This window comes from Somniosus microcephalus, unplaced genomic scaffold, assembly GCF_052327205.1.
Source record: "Somniosus microcephalus isolate GS21.2 unplaced genomic scaffold, FLI_Smic_1.0 unresolved_chr3, whole genome shotgun sequence".
In the NCBI taxonomy this organism is placed as follows: domain Eukaryota; kingdom Metazoa; phylum Chordata; class Chondrichthyes; order Squaliformes; family Somniosidae; genus Somniosus; species Somniosus microcephalus.
The window spans coordinates 45,731,643-45,746,155 of NW_028225181.1; positions in this window are offsets into that span (position 1 = coordinate 45,731,643).

A 14,513-nucleotide genomic window follows, 5' to 3' on the forward strand; every position below is an offset into this window, starting at 1 on the left:
GGTCCGGATGAGCGAACCGTGATCACAGAAATCACAGAAACCCCACAGTGCAGATAGAGGCCATTTCGGCCCATCGAGCCTGCACCGACACATATCCCACCCGATGGAGGAAAGGATTTCTGATTATGTGTTTAGCAAGGTGAATATCACTAAGAAGTGGATCACCACTCTGTTAAAGGCTGGGCGTCTGGTAGATGCAGCAGCTAAGTGGACAGAGGGAAAGGAACACAAGAAGTCCTTAGAGAAGGCAGTTTGGCTGATGTGCTTTAAAAAGCAGGTCCAGCTTTTGGACAGGCTCGTTGCAGCACAGGCAGTCGAGTTAAGGGAGTCAGCCCTGGAGATCCAGGATAAGGCTCTCGCAGGGGAGAAGTTATTAGTAGCTTTGCAGGCTTTGAACCAAGAAAGAGTGCATTTAGTGGGAGAACACAAGGCCCAGTTGGAATACCTACGGTGCCAAGTCACCGAGGCCAAGGGAAATGAGTTAAGGTTGCGGGAGAAAAATGCCCACTTGGCAAGGCAGATTAGGGAACAGGAAGAAAGAGCGCAGGAGGTAAAAGCCGCTTACAAGCTAGCAAGTGAACAGGGGTTTGAGGAGGCAGACCATGGCCCCTGTAGAGAGAGGATAGAAAATCTGAGCCGGGCCCTCCGGAAGGCAAAAGACATGGTATGCCTCATAAGCCCAAAGGCAGGCCAGGCAGATTTTATGGGGAACGAGGGGAGGACAGTTCCAACATCACCGGTGGTGCCCAGGGACGACCTGGTTGAGAGAGAGGAGATCTCACGGCCACCACCCGTAGCGCCAAGTTTCAGTGAGGTTTGGCAGCAAGGGGGAGTGGAACCGGGGGTGGAACCCGAAGTGGAGCCAGAGGTGGAGGCGGAGGTAGAGCAAACCCCACCTGAGAGGCCGGAGCCGGGACCGATGTGCCCAGCGCGGCATCGGAGGTTCGGCCACCCGCCAATGGTGACAATGAGGGACCTCTCCAAAACCAGTTCGTGTTACCCTTTAACACCCAACAGCTCAGGGTTATGGTCAACCATATCCCGAAGCTTTCTGCAAAGGGAGACCCCTCGATCCACTTCAGGGAAATAGAGCAGACCGCCAGCGTCAACAACTGCGATGATGCTGAGAAGGCCAAGATGCTGCTATTCTCTCTGGAGAGTAATCTCCTCCAATCCCTCTCTGATGAGTGTAAAAGGGGGCAGAGCGGATACGAGGAGCTTAGAGATGCGGTTCTAGAGGCCATGGGGATGGATGAGGGAAGTCCCTTCTCCTGCATGGCGAAGACGATCCAACTTTCTGGGGAAACCCCGCAGGCTTTTGCGGACCGGTTGTGGCCGGTGTACCGGAAGGCTTGCCCGGGAACGCCAGGCCGGGCGTTCCTGAATGGGGATTCCCTGACACATTGGCTCCGTTGCTTGGTGGTGAACAGCTTGCCACAGGTCCGGGCCTAGGCAGAAGCCTGGCTGGACCCCAAAGATCCCCAGACCACAGAACTCATGGTAATTAGGCAGCTCACTCTGGCTTACAAAAACAGTAGGGGAGCCGATGCACACCCACCCAAGGGAAAGGTGCATGAGACAAAACCCGGACTGGGTAGGAAAGAGTGGCACCAGGAAGGGAGTAACCCCCCCCAACACAAAGACCAATTGTTACGGATGTGGGAAGGATGTGGGAAGGACACCATGAGTGGTAGGACCCTAGGAAGTACAGAGGGTCAGAGGGACCTTGGTGTACATGTACTTAGATCCCTGAAGGCAGCGGATCAGGTAGATAAGGTGATTAAAAAGGCATATGGGATACTTGCCTTCATTAGCCGAGGCATAGAATATAAGAGCAGGGAGGTTATGATGGAGCTGTACAAAACGCTGGTGAGGCCACAGCTGGAGTACTGTGTGCAGTTCTGGTCACCTCACTATAGGAAGGATGTGATTGCTTTGGAGAGGGTGCAGAGAAGAATCACCAGGATGTTACCTGGGATGGAGCGCCTCAGCTATGAAGAAAGGCTAAACAGGCTGGGGTTCTTTTCCTTGGAGCAAAGAAGGCTGAGGGGGGACCTGATTGAGGTGTACAAAATGATGAGGGGCATAGATAGGGTAGATAAAGAGGAACTTTTCCCCTTAGTAGGGGGGTCAATAACAAGGGGGCATAGATTCAAGGTAAGGGGCAGGAGGTTTAGAGGGGATTTGAGGAGGAACTTTTTCACCCAGAGGGTGGTTGGAGTCTGGAACTCACTGCCTGAAAGGGTGGTAGAGGCAGGAACCCTCACAACATTCAAGAAGCATTTGGATGAGCACTTGAAATGCCATTGCATACAAGGCTATGGACCAAATGCTGGAAAATGGGATTAGATTAGACAGGGCTTGATGGACGGCGCAGACACGATGGGCCGAAGGGCCTCTTTCTGCGCTGTATAACTCTATGACTCTATGACTCTATGATGGTCACTGATGGAAAGAGAGCAAAATCCCTTGGAAGGATAACAAGGGAAAGCATCCCACAGCCCCAGCCCAAAAGGCGGGGGCAGGGACCCCTTCCGCAGAGGTCGAGTCACTTTTGGACGCCATGAGGTCCTTACTGACTGGCCAGGGGAGAGTAGCAGCTGCCACCGTTGCTCTCACCCCGTCAGCCCCATCCAACCCACAGCCGTGACTAGAGCCAGCGCAGCCTGTTTATCTGTGTTCGCTCCGATGTGATGAGTGGAAAAGACCCCTTTTGGAGATGGAGGTGGAGAAGGTGACGAGGACCTATCTGTTAGACACGGGGGCGTCATGCACCGTGGTCTACTCAGCTAACCCCATCACCTCACCTCTCTCCAGCGGGGTTCCATACAGTCTATCGGGGTTCACGGGTAGGGAACAGGCCGGCTCGTTTTCCATCCTGTTCGGCATTCAGATAGGACCGCTCCGCTCCAAGTGGACATGTGTCCTGATGAAATGGGATGTGGAGGGTGGAAGAGGGGTCCTGGGGGCCAAATTTATCGTAGGTCACGGGATCCTAGTGGATTTGAGGAATCACTGCCTTTGGGGGGCAAGTAGAGTAAAGAACGGTGAGATCGTAGTAATCCTGGGAAAGGAAGGGAAGGGGACCCTCTGCACCATGAAGCCCAAAGAGGATTATAACCTCGGGCTCATGGTCAGCAACACCCCACCAGAGTTCCAGGCATTTGTGTAGGCCCACCTGGCCACATTTGCCACTCACAAACACGACTGTGGGAGGGTCACAGGGTTTGAGGTCAGCGTAGACGGGGACCCCATGGCCCAACCACAGAAACAGTATAACTTCCCCAGGGAAGCAGAGCCGGACATGGAAGCAGCCATGTCCTCGTTAGTGCAGCAGGGAGTTCTGAGACCGATAGCTACCTGAAATAAAGAATAGATTTGCCTTTCTAATCTAGGCTTTATTAACTTAAAAATCCTGTAGCACATCTTCAACACCCAGTCCCAACTAAAGGCTGGAAAGAACTGAATTTAAGATGGCCACCACAAATCACATGACATCAACTACCAATGAGATTACAGCATATATCCCAAGGCAGGAAACAAACAACCAATCACAATACTTCTTACTAAACATAAAGAATAATCACCACATTCACCCCTCCTTTTAAAATATACTCCAACCTAAATAACCTTTACAATTTATAATTAATTATTTACAACTAAAACTATGCACAAACAAAATAAAACTATTCAACGTGACACAATACTAAGTGAGCAACAACAAATAGTAACATTGCACATAAGTATTAAGTATCTCTCAACTAAAACAATATAATATAATATTTCAACAATTTTAAAACATTACTATCAATTTAAAAGTCCATTTTCAATCGGTCGACCGGATATCTTGTTCGTGTCGACCTTCTTAACCTTGGTGAAATTCCTTGCCCTCCCACACCAGGAGACACAGAAGTATCTTCTGCAGGAAGGCTATTCATATCCTGATTTTCAACGGTTTCCGGATTAGAAATCCCATCAGGAGGTAAACTGGGACGGTCATGAACATCCATCGAGGGCTGACTAATAGAAGTATAATTATCTGCAGTCGGATTGGAAATATTCGTAGTATCTGTAACAGCATCCACATTATCTGAATCATGACTATTGTTAATATCCTCAGAAGAGGGCTGGCCACCACAAGGAGCCAAGTCTTTAATTGAAACGGTACTTTCTTTCCCATCTTGGAATCGAATATGAGCATATTGGGAATTTGCCTCCAACAGCTCCACCTCCTCCACTAAAGGATCATATTTTGACAATCTAACATGGCATCGAAGCAGCACACATCCCTGCATAGTAAGCCATGAAGGTACCGAATATCCCATAGTAGATCTCCGCAGATAGTTAAAGAGCCTTTCATGGGGGGTCACATTAGTAGCCATTGAAAGCAATGATCTAATGGAATGCAGGGCATCAGGCAGTATCATTTCCCACTGTGTATTCTTAAGGTTCCAGGATGTCAAAGCCAATATAACTGCCTTCCAGATCACCCCATTGTATCGTTCGCACTGTCCATTACTCTGGGGATTATACGGGGTAGTTCTGCTAGTAGAAATTCCCCGACTCTGAAGGTATTCCTTCAACTGGGAAGACATAAAAGACCTTCCCTGATCCGAATGGATATACGCAGGCATCCCAAAGATGACAAAAAGTTGAGTCAGACATTTGATAACTGTAGCAGCTAATACATCTGCGCAAGGAAAAGCAAAAGGGAACCTTGAAAACTCATCCACAACAGTAAATATATATCGGTTTTGAGTAGTTGAAGGAAGAGGCCCCTTGAAATCGATGCTCAAACGTTCAAAAGGAGAAGTAGCCTTTATAAGATGAGCTCGTTGAGGCTTAAAGAAATTCGGTTTACACCGAGCACAGATAGAACATGATGAAGTCATCCGCTTGACGTCTTCAACTGAAAGGGGCAAATTCTTACTGCGTACGAAGTGTATCATCCTTGTAACCCCAGGATGGCATAAGGCATTGTGAAGATTAATAAGCGTATCTCCGTGAATCACAGAACAATAAGCCCTCGACAGCGCATCAGCAGCAACGTTATCCTTCCCCGGACGATAAACTATATCAAAATGGTAACATGCCAACTCAATCCTCCACCTCATTATTTTATCATTCTTAATCTTTCCAAAATGTTTGACATCAAACATAAAGGACACAGACTTTTGATCAGTTACCAATGTAAAATGTCACCCCGATAAATAATGTCTCCATTTACGCAGTGCTTCTACTATTGCATACGCCTCTTTCTCTATTGAAGAATGCCTTTTTTCACTATTGTTCAAGGTACGTGAGAAAAAGGCCACAGGTCTTCCATTTTGGTTCAGAGTAGCCCCAATTGCAAAATCAGAAGCGTCCGTCTCAATCACAAAAGGAACCTGCTCATCAATAGAATGCACAACTGCTCCAAGGATATCCTTTTTAAAATTATCAAAACATGTCCTGGCCTCCCATGATAGAGGATATGTCGTAACCCGAATAAGAGGTCGGACCTTCTGTGAAAAATTTGCAATCCAATTAGAATAGTAAGAAAACAGTCCAACAACTCTTTGCAAAGCCTTAGAATTAGTAAGACAAGGTAAATCAATCAATGGTCGCAGACGTTCTGGGTCTGGTTTAATCTTGTTTCCCGAGATAATGTACCCCAGTAGATTTACCTCAGTGGTCGAAAAGGTACACTTCTCTTTATTGAAAGTTAAACCAACTTTTTCCGCAGCTGGAAGGAATCTTTCTAAATTAGAATCATGCTCCACCCTTGATTTGCCACACACCGTGATGTAATCTAAGTATGAAAAGGTGTCAGAGAGAGAGTTATCACTTATAAAAGCATCCATTGCCCGTTGAAAACAAGCAACACCATTAGTAACACCAAATGGTATTCGGCAAAACTGATACAGCTTTCCACCAGCCTCAAAGGCCGTATATGGTTGATCCTTCTTAACAATAGGAATCTGATGATAAGCACTCTTTAGGTCAATAGTGCTAAAAACCTTATACTGAGATACTTTATTGATAAGCTCATCAATCTTAGGCAAAGGGTACGCATCTAATTGAGTATACCTATTAATAGTTTGGGAATAGTCTATCACCATTCGTTTCTTATGTCTCTCGTTAGTCGTGACAACTACCTGTGCCCGCCAAGGCGAACAACTAGGTTCAATGATTCCTTCCAATAAGAGACGTTGAACTTCAGAATTAATAAATTCTCTATCCTGACTGCTATACCTTCTTGACTTGGTAGCAATTGGCTTACAATCCGGCATCAAATTGGAAAAAAGTGATAATGGAGAAATGGATAAAGAGGTTAATCCACAAATAGATAAAGGTGGCTTAGTCCCTCCAAATGAAAGACTGAGAGACTCGTGTAACTGAAGCACATCATGACCAATCAAAATATCCGCACAGAGATTAGGCAAAACAGATAGGCGTATATCAGTATACATATTACCTAGGAGAATCAATTTCACAAGGCAACAACCAGCTACTTGTGAAGTGAGAGTCGTCTGAGCCATACACACCTGATAGGAAACAGGCGAAATTTTCAAATGCTTCCCCTTTGCAAACTGAAGACTTATAAAACTCTCGATACTGCCCGTATCTATAAGGGCCTTCATTTCCAACCCATTAACTTGGGCCATAACTATAGCTTTGTTTAGGCCATGAGCAAATGCAGCAGAAATTGATGCAATAAACGCCCTATCTAAAGGCTGAATAGTCACAGAGGAGGTAATTGAACCTGATGATTTACACACACGTGCGTAATGACCTCTCTTGCCGCATTTACTACACACAGCCTCCCGAGCAGGACACTTCAGACGAGGGTGCCGGACGTTCCCACAAAAATAACACTTCTGAATCCTAGAGGCAACAGCCGCTGAAGTAGAAACTGTTTCAGAATCTAGTAAACCACTCCTATTAAGTCCACATAATTCCTTTTCATCCGGAACTGCCGAAACCACAGTCACAGGCCGATTAAAAAGAGCATAAGAATCCGAACTTCTCTGAGCCACATCCAATGTAGAAGCTTGCTCAAAAGCACTCTTAAGATCCAAAGTCTTATTTTCTAACAACCTCTGACGAATTGATCTAGACAGTAATCCATTAATAAAAGCATCCCGTACCGTTTCTTCCTTATATTCTTCAGCCGTCACGGCCTTATAATTACAGTTATCACTAAGGCACCGAAGTGCTTGTAAATAAGTATCCAAAGATTCTCCCACCTGCTGCCTACGGGCAGATAGAAGGTGACGTGCAAATACCTCATTCTTTGGTTTAACAAAAATCTTTTCCAATGTAGAAGTAGCCACTTCGTAAGTTTTACAGTCCAAAATATACTTATACACATCCGGAGCAATGTAGTTGATCAGCATACTCAGCTTATTTAGAGACTCTTGATCCAACACGCCCAAAAAGTTTTTAAATGTACAATACCAGTGTTTCCTTTTATCATCCACTCCTGCAGAATTAGGGTCAGCATTGAATCGTTCTGGTTGAAAATATCGCTCCAGTCTGACATAAAGTTAATAAATTGAAATAAAGAATAGATTTGCCTTTCTAATCTAGGCTTTATTAACTTAAAAATCCTGTAGCACATCTTCAACACCCAGTCCCAACTAAAGGCTGGAAAGAACTGAATTTAAGATGGCCACCACAAATCACATGACATCATCTACCAATGAGATTACAGCATATATCCCAAGGCAGGAAACAAACAACCAATCACAATACTTCTTACTAAACATAAAGAATAATCACCACACTGCCCACGTGAATACTCTGTTGTGGACGGTCAGAAAGCCGGACAATTCCTGGAGGGCCACGGGGGACTATCGGGTGCTCAATAGCAACATCCCAGCCTGCGCAACCACAGTAGCAGCAGTTGCCAACCTCATCGGGAGTATTCCAGCATCCGCGACCACTTTCACGGTGCTGGCTATTTCAAATGGGTTTTGGTCCATCCCTGTAAGGAGGGAGGATCAGTACAAGTTTGCCTTTATGTTTAAAGGGCAACAGTACACGTGGAACTGTTTGCCACAGGGCTTCCACAACAGCCCCAGCATTTTCCATCAGTGCATGGCCGACAGTTTGAATGATTTTAGCCAGCCCAGACAGTTGGTTCAATATGTGGATGACCTGCTCCTGTTCACTGATTCGAAAGAGGAGCATGGCCCACTATTGGCCGAACTGCTGGAGCTGTTTGGACAGAAGGGTATTAAGGTAAATCCCAAGAAAGCGCAGATCGGCCAGCAGGAGGTGAAGTTCCTCGGTCTGACCGTGCATGCTGGAGAAAGGGCCATAGATAAGGCTAGGAGGGAGGCGGTACAAGAACTACCAGTCCCTAGCACAGTAACGGGTGTGAGGTCATTTCTAGGGTTGACCGGGTACTGTAGAGACTTCATTGAGGACTATGCAGCCACCGCAGCCCCTCTGCTCTGACTCCTACACAAGGGAGTGGAATGGCTTTGTGATGAGGGTTGCCAGGCAGCATTTGTCAGGCTCAAGAAGGACTTGCAGACCGCGCCAGCTTTAGGGGCTATAGATGGGGGGAAAGAGTTTTTCCTGGAGGTAGCAGCCAGCGGGGACAGCCTGAGTGCTGTGCTGCTCCAAGAGCGGCACGGCCGGCTGTGGCCGGTGGTCTACTCCTCCAGGATACTCACAGATGTGGAGAAGAGCTATTCCAATTGTGAGCGGCATCTTTTGGCCACACATTGGGCTGTGAAAAGATCACTGATCTTCGCAGGCACCTCTCCCATCACCCTCCTCACCCATCACACACCCACCCAGATGCTTCTGGATGGGAGGATCAAGGATGGGACAGTGAGCAGTGCCCGCATTGCCCGCTGGACCTTGCTCCTCTCACAGATGGATCTGAAGGTGAAGGGTCTCTGTGAGCCAAAGCTCGCAGCCAACATGGTATATCCTGGAACAGCCCATCGATGTTCCATTGAAGGGGTTTGGGAAGTAAACATAGGTTTACGGGCCGGGATACATCCCACAGGCTGCGAAATCTATGCAGACGGTTCCAGCACAGTATCTGCTGGTGAGCGACTCACAGGGTGTGGAGTTTATGACCCAGCGGCAAACATTGCCCTGACGATTAAGCTCCCCAGCACCATGAGCGCCCAGCAGGCTGAACTGTCCGCGGTAGTGTACGTTGTTACACACCCCGAAATCTTCCCCACCCCCTACACGATTTGCTTGGACAGCATGTTTACGTGCAATTCGTGTAAGGAGTACCTGGCCATCTGGTCCCACTGCGGATATACCTCCGCTGACGGGAGACCCCTCACAGTAAAGCCCCTGCTGGAAAAGATCCTGGCAGCAGTGGGGGAGGAAGGGGAGGTTTTCATTCACAAGGTGAAGGCCCATTCCTCCACAGAACCCCGTGGCCAAGGCAACCAGCAGGCTGACTTGCTCGCCAAGGAGGGTGCCTGCACAGGCACTTTCTGGGACCCATTTGGGTCCAGAACCATGGCGGTGGTCAGAGGTAGGGGCGGGACACAAGGGAGTGTAGGGGTAGCATTAGCCCCGGATCTTAAGACGGTCCAAGCCCAAGACCCTGTCCTCAAAGCAGTCCTCAGCGCTGTAGCTGAGGGAAAAGGAGTAGAAGGTCCGTACGGCACAGCGACCCTCTCCGTTAAAGAGGGCATGCTGTTCCGGGGGGAACAGTCGGTTGTGCCGCAGCAGCACCGGAGGGAATTCCTTCAACTGGCCCATGAGGGTCCAGGAGCGGGACACCCCGGGCCTGAGACCACCTGGCAATGGGTGGAATGGGTGGGATGGTGGCCGGGACTCAGGGACGATGTCCACGAGTTCTGTGCAGGCTGTCTTGTGTGCGCTGCGAACAACCCTGACCCCCACAAAAGGAAGGTCCCTATGGGAGCGTAGAGGGACCATGGCAGTTGATAAAAGTCGACTTCATCGGGCCCCTGCCCACCGCCCAAGGAGACTATAAGTACTGCCTAGTCCTGGTGGACGTGTTTACCAAGTGGGGAGAGGCTTTTCCCTGCAGAAATGCCACAGCTCTGGGTACTGCCAGGATCCTAGTCCAGGAAGTGTTCTTGAGGTGGGGACTACCACAGTTTGTGGAGCCCGACCAAGGGAGCCACTTCACCGGACAGGTGATGCAGAACACCCTGATGCTGCTAGGCATTGAAGGGAAATGGCACACAACCCCCAGTCATTGGGGATTGTAGAATGCATGAATCGGACCCTGAAAGAAAGGTTGAGAAAAGAGACGGTGGACTCGCCCCATAAATGGGTCGAAGTCCTACCGTTGGTTTTGATGGGGATCCAGGCAAGCCAGTCTAAAAGCACGGGGTACTCCCCGTACGAGCTAATGACTGGCAGGGTTATGCGGACCCCCACCCATGTACTAGCCCCGGTGCTCATGGAGGGTCAGCTCAGGGAGGTAAACTGGGACAGGTTTGCCCGAAACCTCTTTGAGCACCTGAAGCAGGTCCATGAGCAGGCAGCTGGGAACATGGGAAGGCAGCATTGGAGTAACCAATTGCTGCTCGAACCGAGAAAGCACCATAAGTGGGAAATAGGAGATCAGGTTATGGTAAGGAATTATGCCTGAACAGGTAGTTTGGAGCCATTGTACATGGGGCCCTACGGTATTGTAGATAAAGCCAGCCCCATGGTATACGCCGTGAAGATGCCCCGGCATACAAAATGGTTCCATATCAACCAGTGTAAGCTGTTTACACCGGAAAGGGGAAAGCAACCAGTTGGGGAGAGGTCTGAGGATAAAGATCCTCAGCCTGCAGCAGGAGCGAGTTCAGCGACTGCACAGGCAGGCGCTGTGGCTTGCTTGAAGGGAGGGACCATCCCCCCCACCGATTGGGACACTTCCCCACTCTTCTGGGATCCAGACGAGGGGGAGGGACCTGAGAACAAAAACCCCGCCCCTAAGCCAGGTGTAGAGAGGGAGGGACCTGTGGTCGAAAACCCCGCTCTGAACCCAGCCATGGGACCTGGGGGCGGAGACTCTCAGCTCGCAGCAGCAGGCTGCGAAAAGTTACCTGCCCCTAGCCCAGGTTCAGGAGGGGTCAAGCCTGGGGGAGCAGCGGTTCGGGTTAAAGGCCCATCGGCCAAGAAAGCCCCACCCGTCAAAGCCCCTAGAAGATCCCCACGGACGCCCCAGCCGAGAAAGCCATGGTCACCAGCCCTCCAGTTATCAAGGGCCGCCCCTTGAGTCAGGGAGAGGTCCAAGGACACAGGTCCTCAGCCAGCAGCCACGGGCTGCGAGGGACCAACAGCGAAGGATGGTGCGGTCATGCCAGGGGTAGTGGCAAGCCGCAGTCTGACCAAGGATTAGCCTGGCCGCCCGGAGGCGGGCGGCGGATGTATATAGTTTTAGTTTAAGTTAAGTTTAAGTAAAGTGTAATTATTTAGCTTAAGTTTGGGTGTTTTTGATTTAAGTTAAATAAGGTGATGGGTAGTTTTAAGTTAAGTAATCCGCTAAGAGTGTGTATTTTGGGTCGAGGTCGCGGGACCCGACCATGCTTCACCAAGCCAGAGAATCACTTGGGGACCTGGCTGCATGTTTTTACATCTTTTTGCAGAAAGATTTTCGGGATGGAAAGGATTGTGATCCTATTCGCCCTGATTGGGATGAGCGCAGTGTAGGATTCGCAAAATTGAACTTTATATTATAAAGGGTCGAATGGCAGAAGAGGCCATGATTTTAAAGACAGTTTTAAAAGAAGCCTAGGAAAAAGGGGCATTCAAAATGGCCGCCAGACCCCGTGACCAACTTATTGGGACACTTTAAAATGGTTCCTGCAGTCCTCAGACAGCTTTGTGGATTCAGCCCACAGTAAGTTCTGGAAGCCGTTTCTGAGAGAACGAAACCAGACACCCACATATACATATAGATTGGATGCAGATCCAGTCAAGATCGGCCTGTAGATAAAGGCCATCTAAGTGTTTACCCAGACAAAAGGGAACAGTTTCATATTCATGAGAAGAGCATCAAGGACCCATTAAGGACATCACCAGGACATTAAAAACAATGAAGGTCATTCCAGACCAGAGATGGCCCGTTACTGGCCACCCAAGAACAGTTTAAAATATAATAACTACCCCGTTGTGCTCCCAGCCCGCCAAAAATAAAACAAAAGACTAACCTGATTTGGCGCGAGATAAGGACTTCTGATGAGAAGTATATCTGGGAACCCAGGGGTAGGAAGAGAAAGGAAGCCATTGTGGTGCTACCATCGTATTGGTAGCATCATCGTTAGAAGAAGGAGAAGATGACGGTTCGAGCCAGCGTCCCGCCCCAGGGTAAAACATCGGGAGATTATCGACCAACCCCGGGCCGTTGACGAAACGAAAGGCCATCGACCCGCTCCGGCTCGGGAGAAGAGACAATAAGAAACTGAAGAAACGATGGGGGCCAGCCCAAGGCTCCTCTGACCGGGGTCGAGCAGATGATCCCCGACCCCGCTGACATCCAGACCAGCCGGTGCCCAGCCCTCCCCGACCCCCACCTCAGGAGAGAGGTGTGGCGCAGCTCGTTGGGGCTCCAACAACCACGTGGAGATGGGACGCCTGAAAGGATCAAACGCAGACCTATTTCAAAACCTTACACTTCCTAGTTGGATTGGTGAGCATGTTTCTGGCCCTTCATAATCAGATCTAGATAGGTTTAAGGGGGTGGACACTTAAGGGTATAATTAACATGAGTTTTGTCCCTTGATGTTCCGTGTGTTTTCCCCATTTCATGATGATCTTTGTAGAGTATAATATGCCTGTACTTGCCTTAGTTAGTATTGTGTTGTTATGATTCGTTTGTGTTTTCCCCTCCCATGTACCCTCATATTTGCTTGCATTTTGATTTGTTTTACATTATGCAATAAAATTCCATTTCATTTCATCAAACTTGGTCTATAAGAGTTTTCTCTACATTCTAGTTCCTGCCCCAAAGACCAGGGCCTAGAATCTAAGGGGCGAGTGGGTCAAACCACTCACGGTTTTACTGTGCAAGAGAGAGAGGCCTCTAGAGAGAGAAACCTCTGTGATCTAAAACCCCTTACAGCCTGAAGGTGTGCGCAGTCCCATTCTCCCCGATCCCGGTCAATGCCACTGAGCTGGTAACCCGCCCCCATAAGCCCCTGCCCACGGCGCAGGCGGTGAGGTTATCCAGGGAAGGTTGCCCCACTGCCACCAAGGGACCAGGGAATGGGTTGGTACTAGTCCCCACCGATCAGATGCTGTACCAGGGGGTACACTACCCGGTAGCCTCCATGATTTTAAATCTCACCGAGGTACATTTACCGGAGTGGTGCCCCAAAGAAACAGAGCAGCTTTACCAGGCCCTATTAAAGGACATGTTCAAAAAGTTTTACGAGTTTGATTTCGCCCAAGTGGACAAGACCGAACTGTACACCACACACCGAGAACTTTTGGGTGATGCAGGGAGGCAAAGAAGGGGAGTATGGAATGATGTTTTTACTGCGTTTAATACTGGGGCCTCTGTCATCAACAGCTTGGATGACTTAGAGCTGCAGACCCAGATAAACAGTTTAAAAACACAGTTAAAAAGGTTATTACTGGATGAGAACAAGGCTTGGAGTTGCATGAGGACCAGGCCATGACGGTCCATTTAAAGGAGCTCATAGCCGAGTTGGAAAAGCACACAAAGATGGTAAATGCTCTCATAAGGGAGGACAGAAATGCTTCTGACCAGGCTGCGCAGAATGAGGTGTGCGTGTTATACGGAGCGTGGTTACTGGGTGAGGGCCGCAGTAACCTGGAGGATTTAAAACAGGGTTTGGTCCCCACCTGGATTAGCAACAAGCACCTCGCAGCCCTCCACCCTTTTGAGAATGCATTGAGCCCGTGCCAACTCTGGCTAGCCTCCGAAGCCTATCGAGTCCCCGTGGATTGTGGGCGGTCCAACCACACAATCATGGGAGTAGTAGTTAGGATGCCGGTCATGGGTAGGATGGCCTGACCTGCACCGGTATACAGGGTTGAGAACATTGGAGTCATTCAAGGGGGTGCACACATTCGTTTCACAGCAGTCCCGCCCTACGTCATTAAGTGGGAGCATGCTATGACAGGTACTGACCTCTCAGGGTGCTGGAGCTGGGGAGCACACATAATCTTGTGTCCTCAGTACCTATTCAAAACCGCAGTGTGGGTTCAGAGCTGCTGACGCGAAAGCTATAAATTGCACCATGGAGGCAATGGCACAAGGCCATGTTCCCCCGCAGGTAGCATATATAGGAGGTGGGACATATTGTGTCACCACCGGCGCGTCCCACTACCAGCATGGATAGCATAGCTGGTGTCCGGTTAGTGACAGCAGTTTCTGTTTTAAACCCGAGGCAGAAGTTCAAGTGGCCCAGGAGCGAATTGTCCCCATTCCTGAACCCTCCACTGTTCACCTCACTGTGAAGGAGAATTTTACGAATTTGCAAAAGTACGTAGCACACTTTGGCTATGAAATTCCCACTCTCCCTGAACACCTTACCAAAATACTCAAAGCCGTT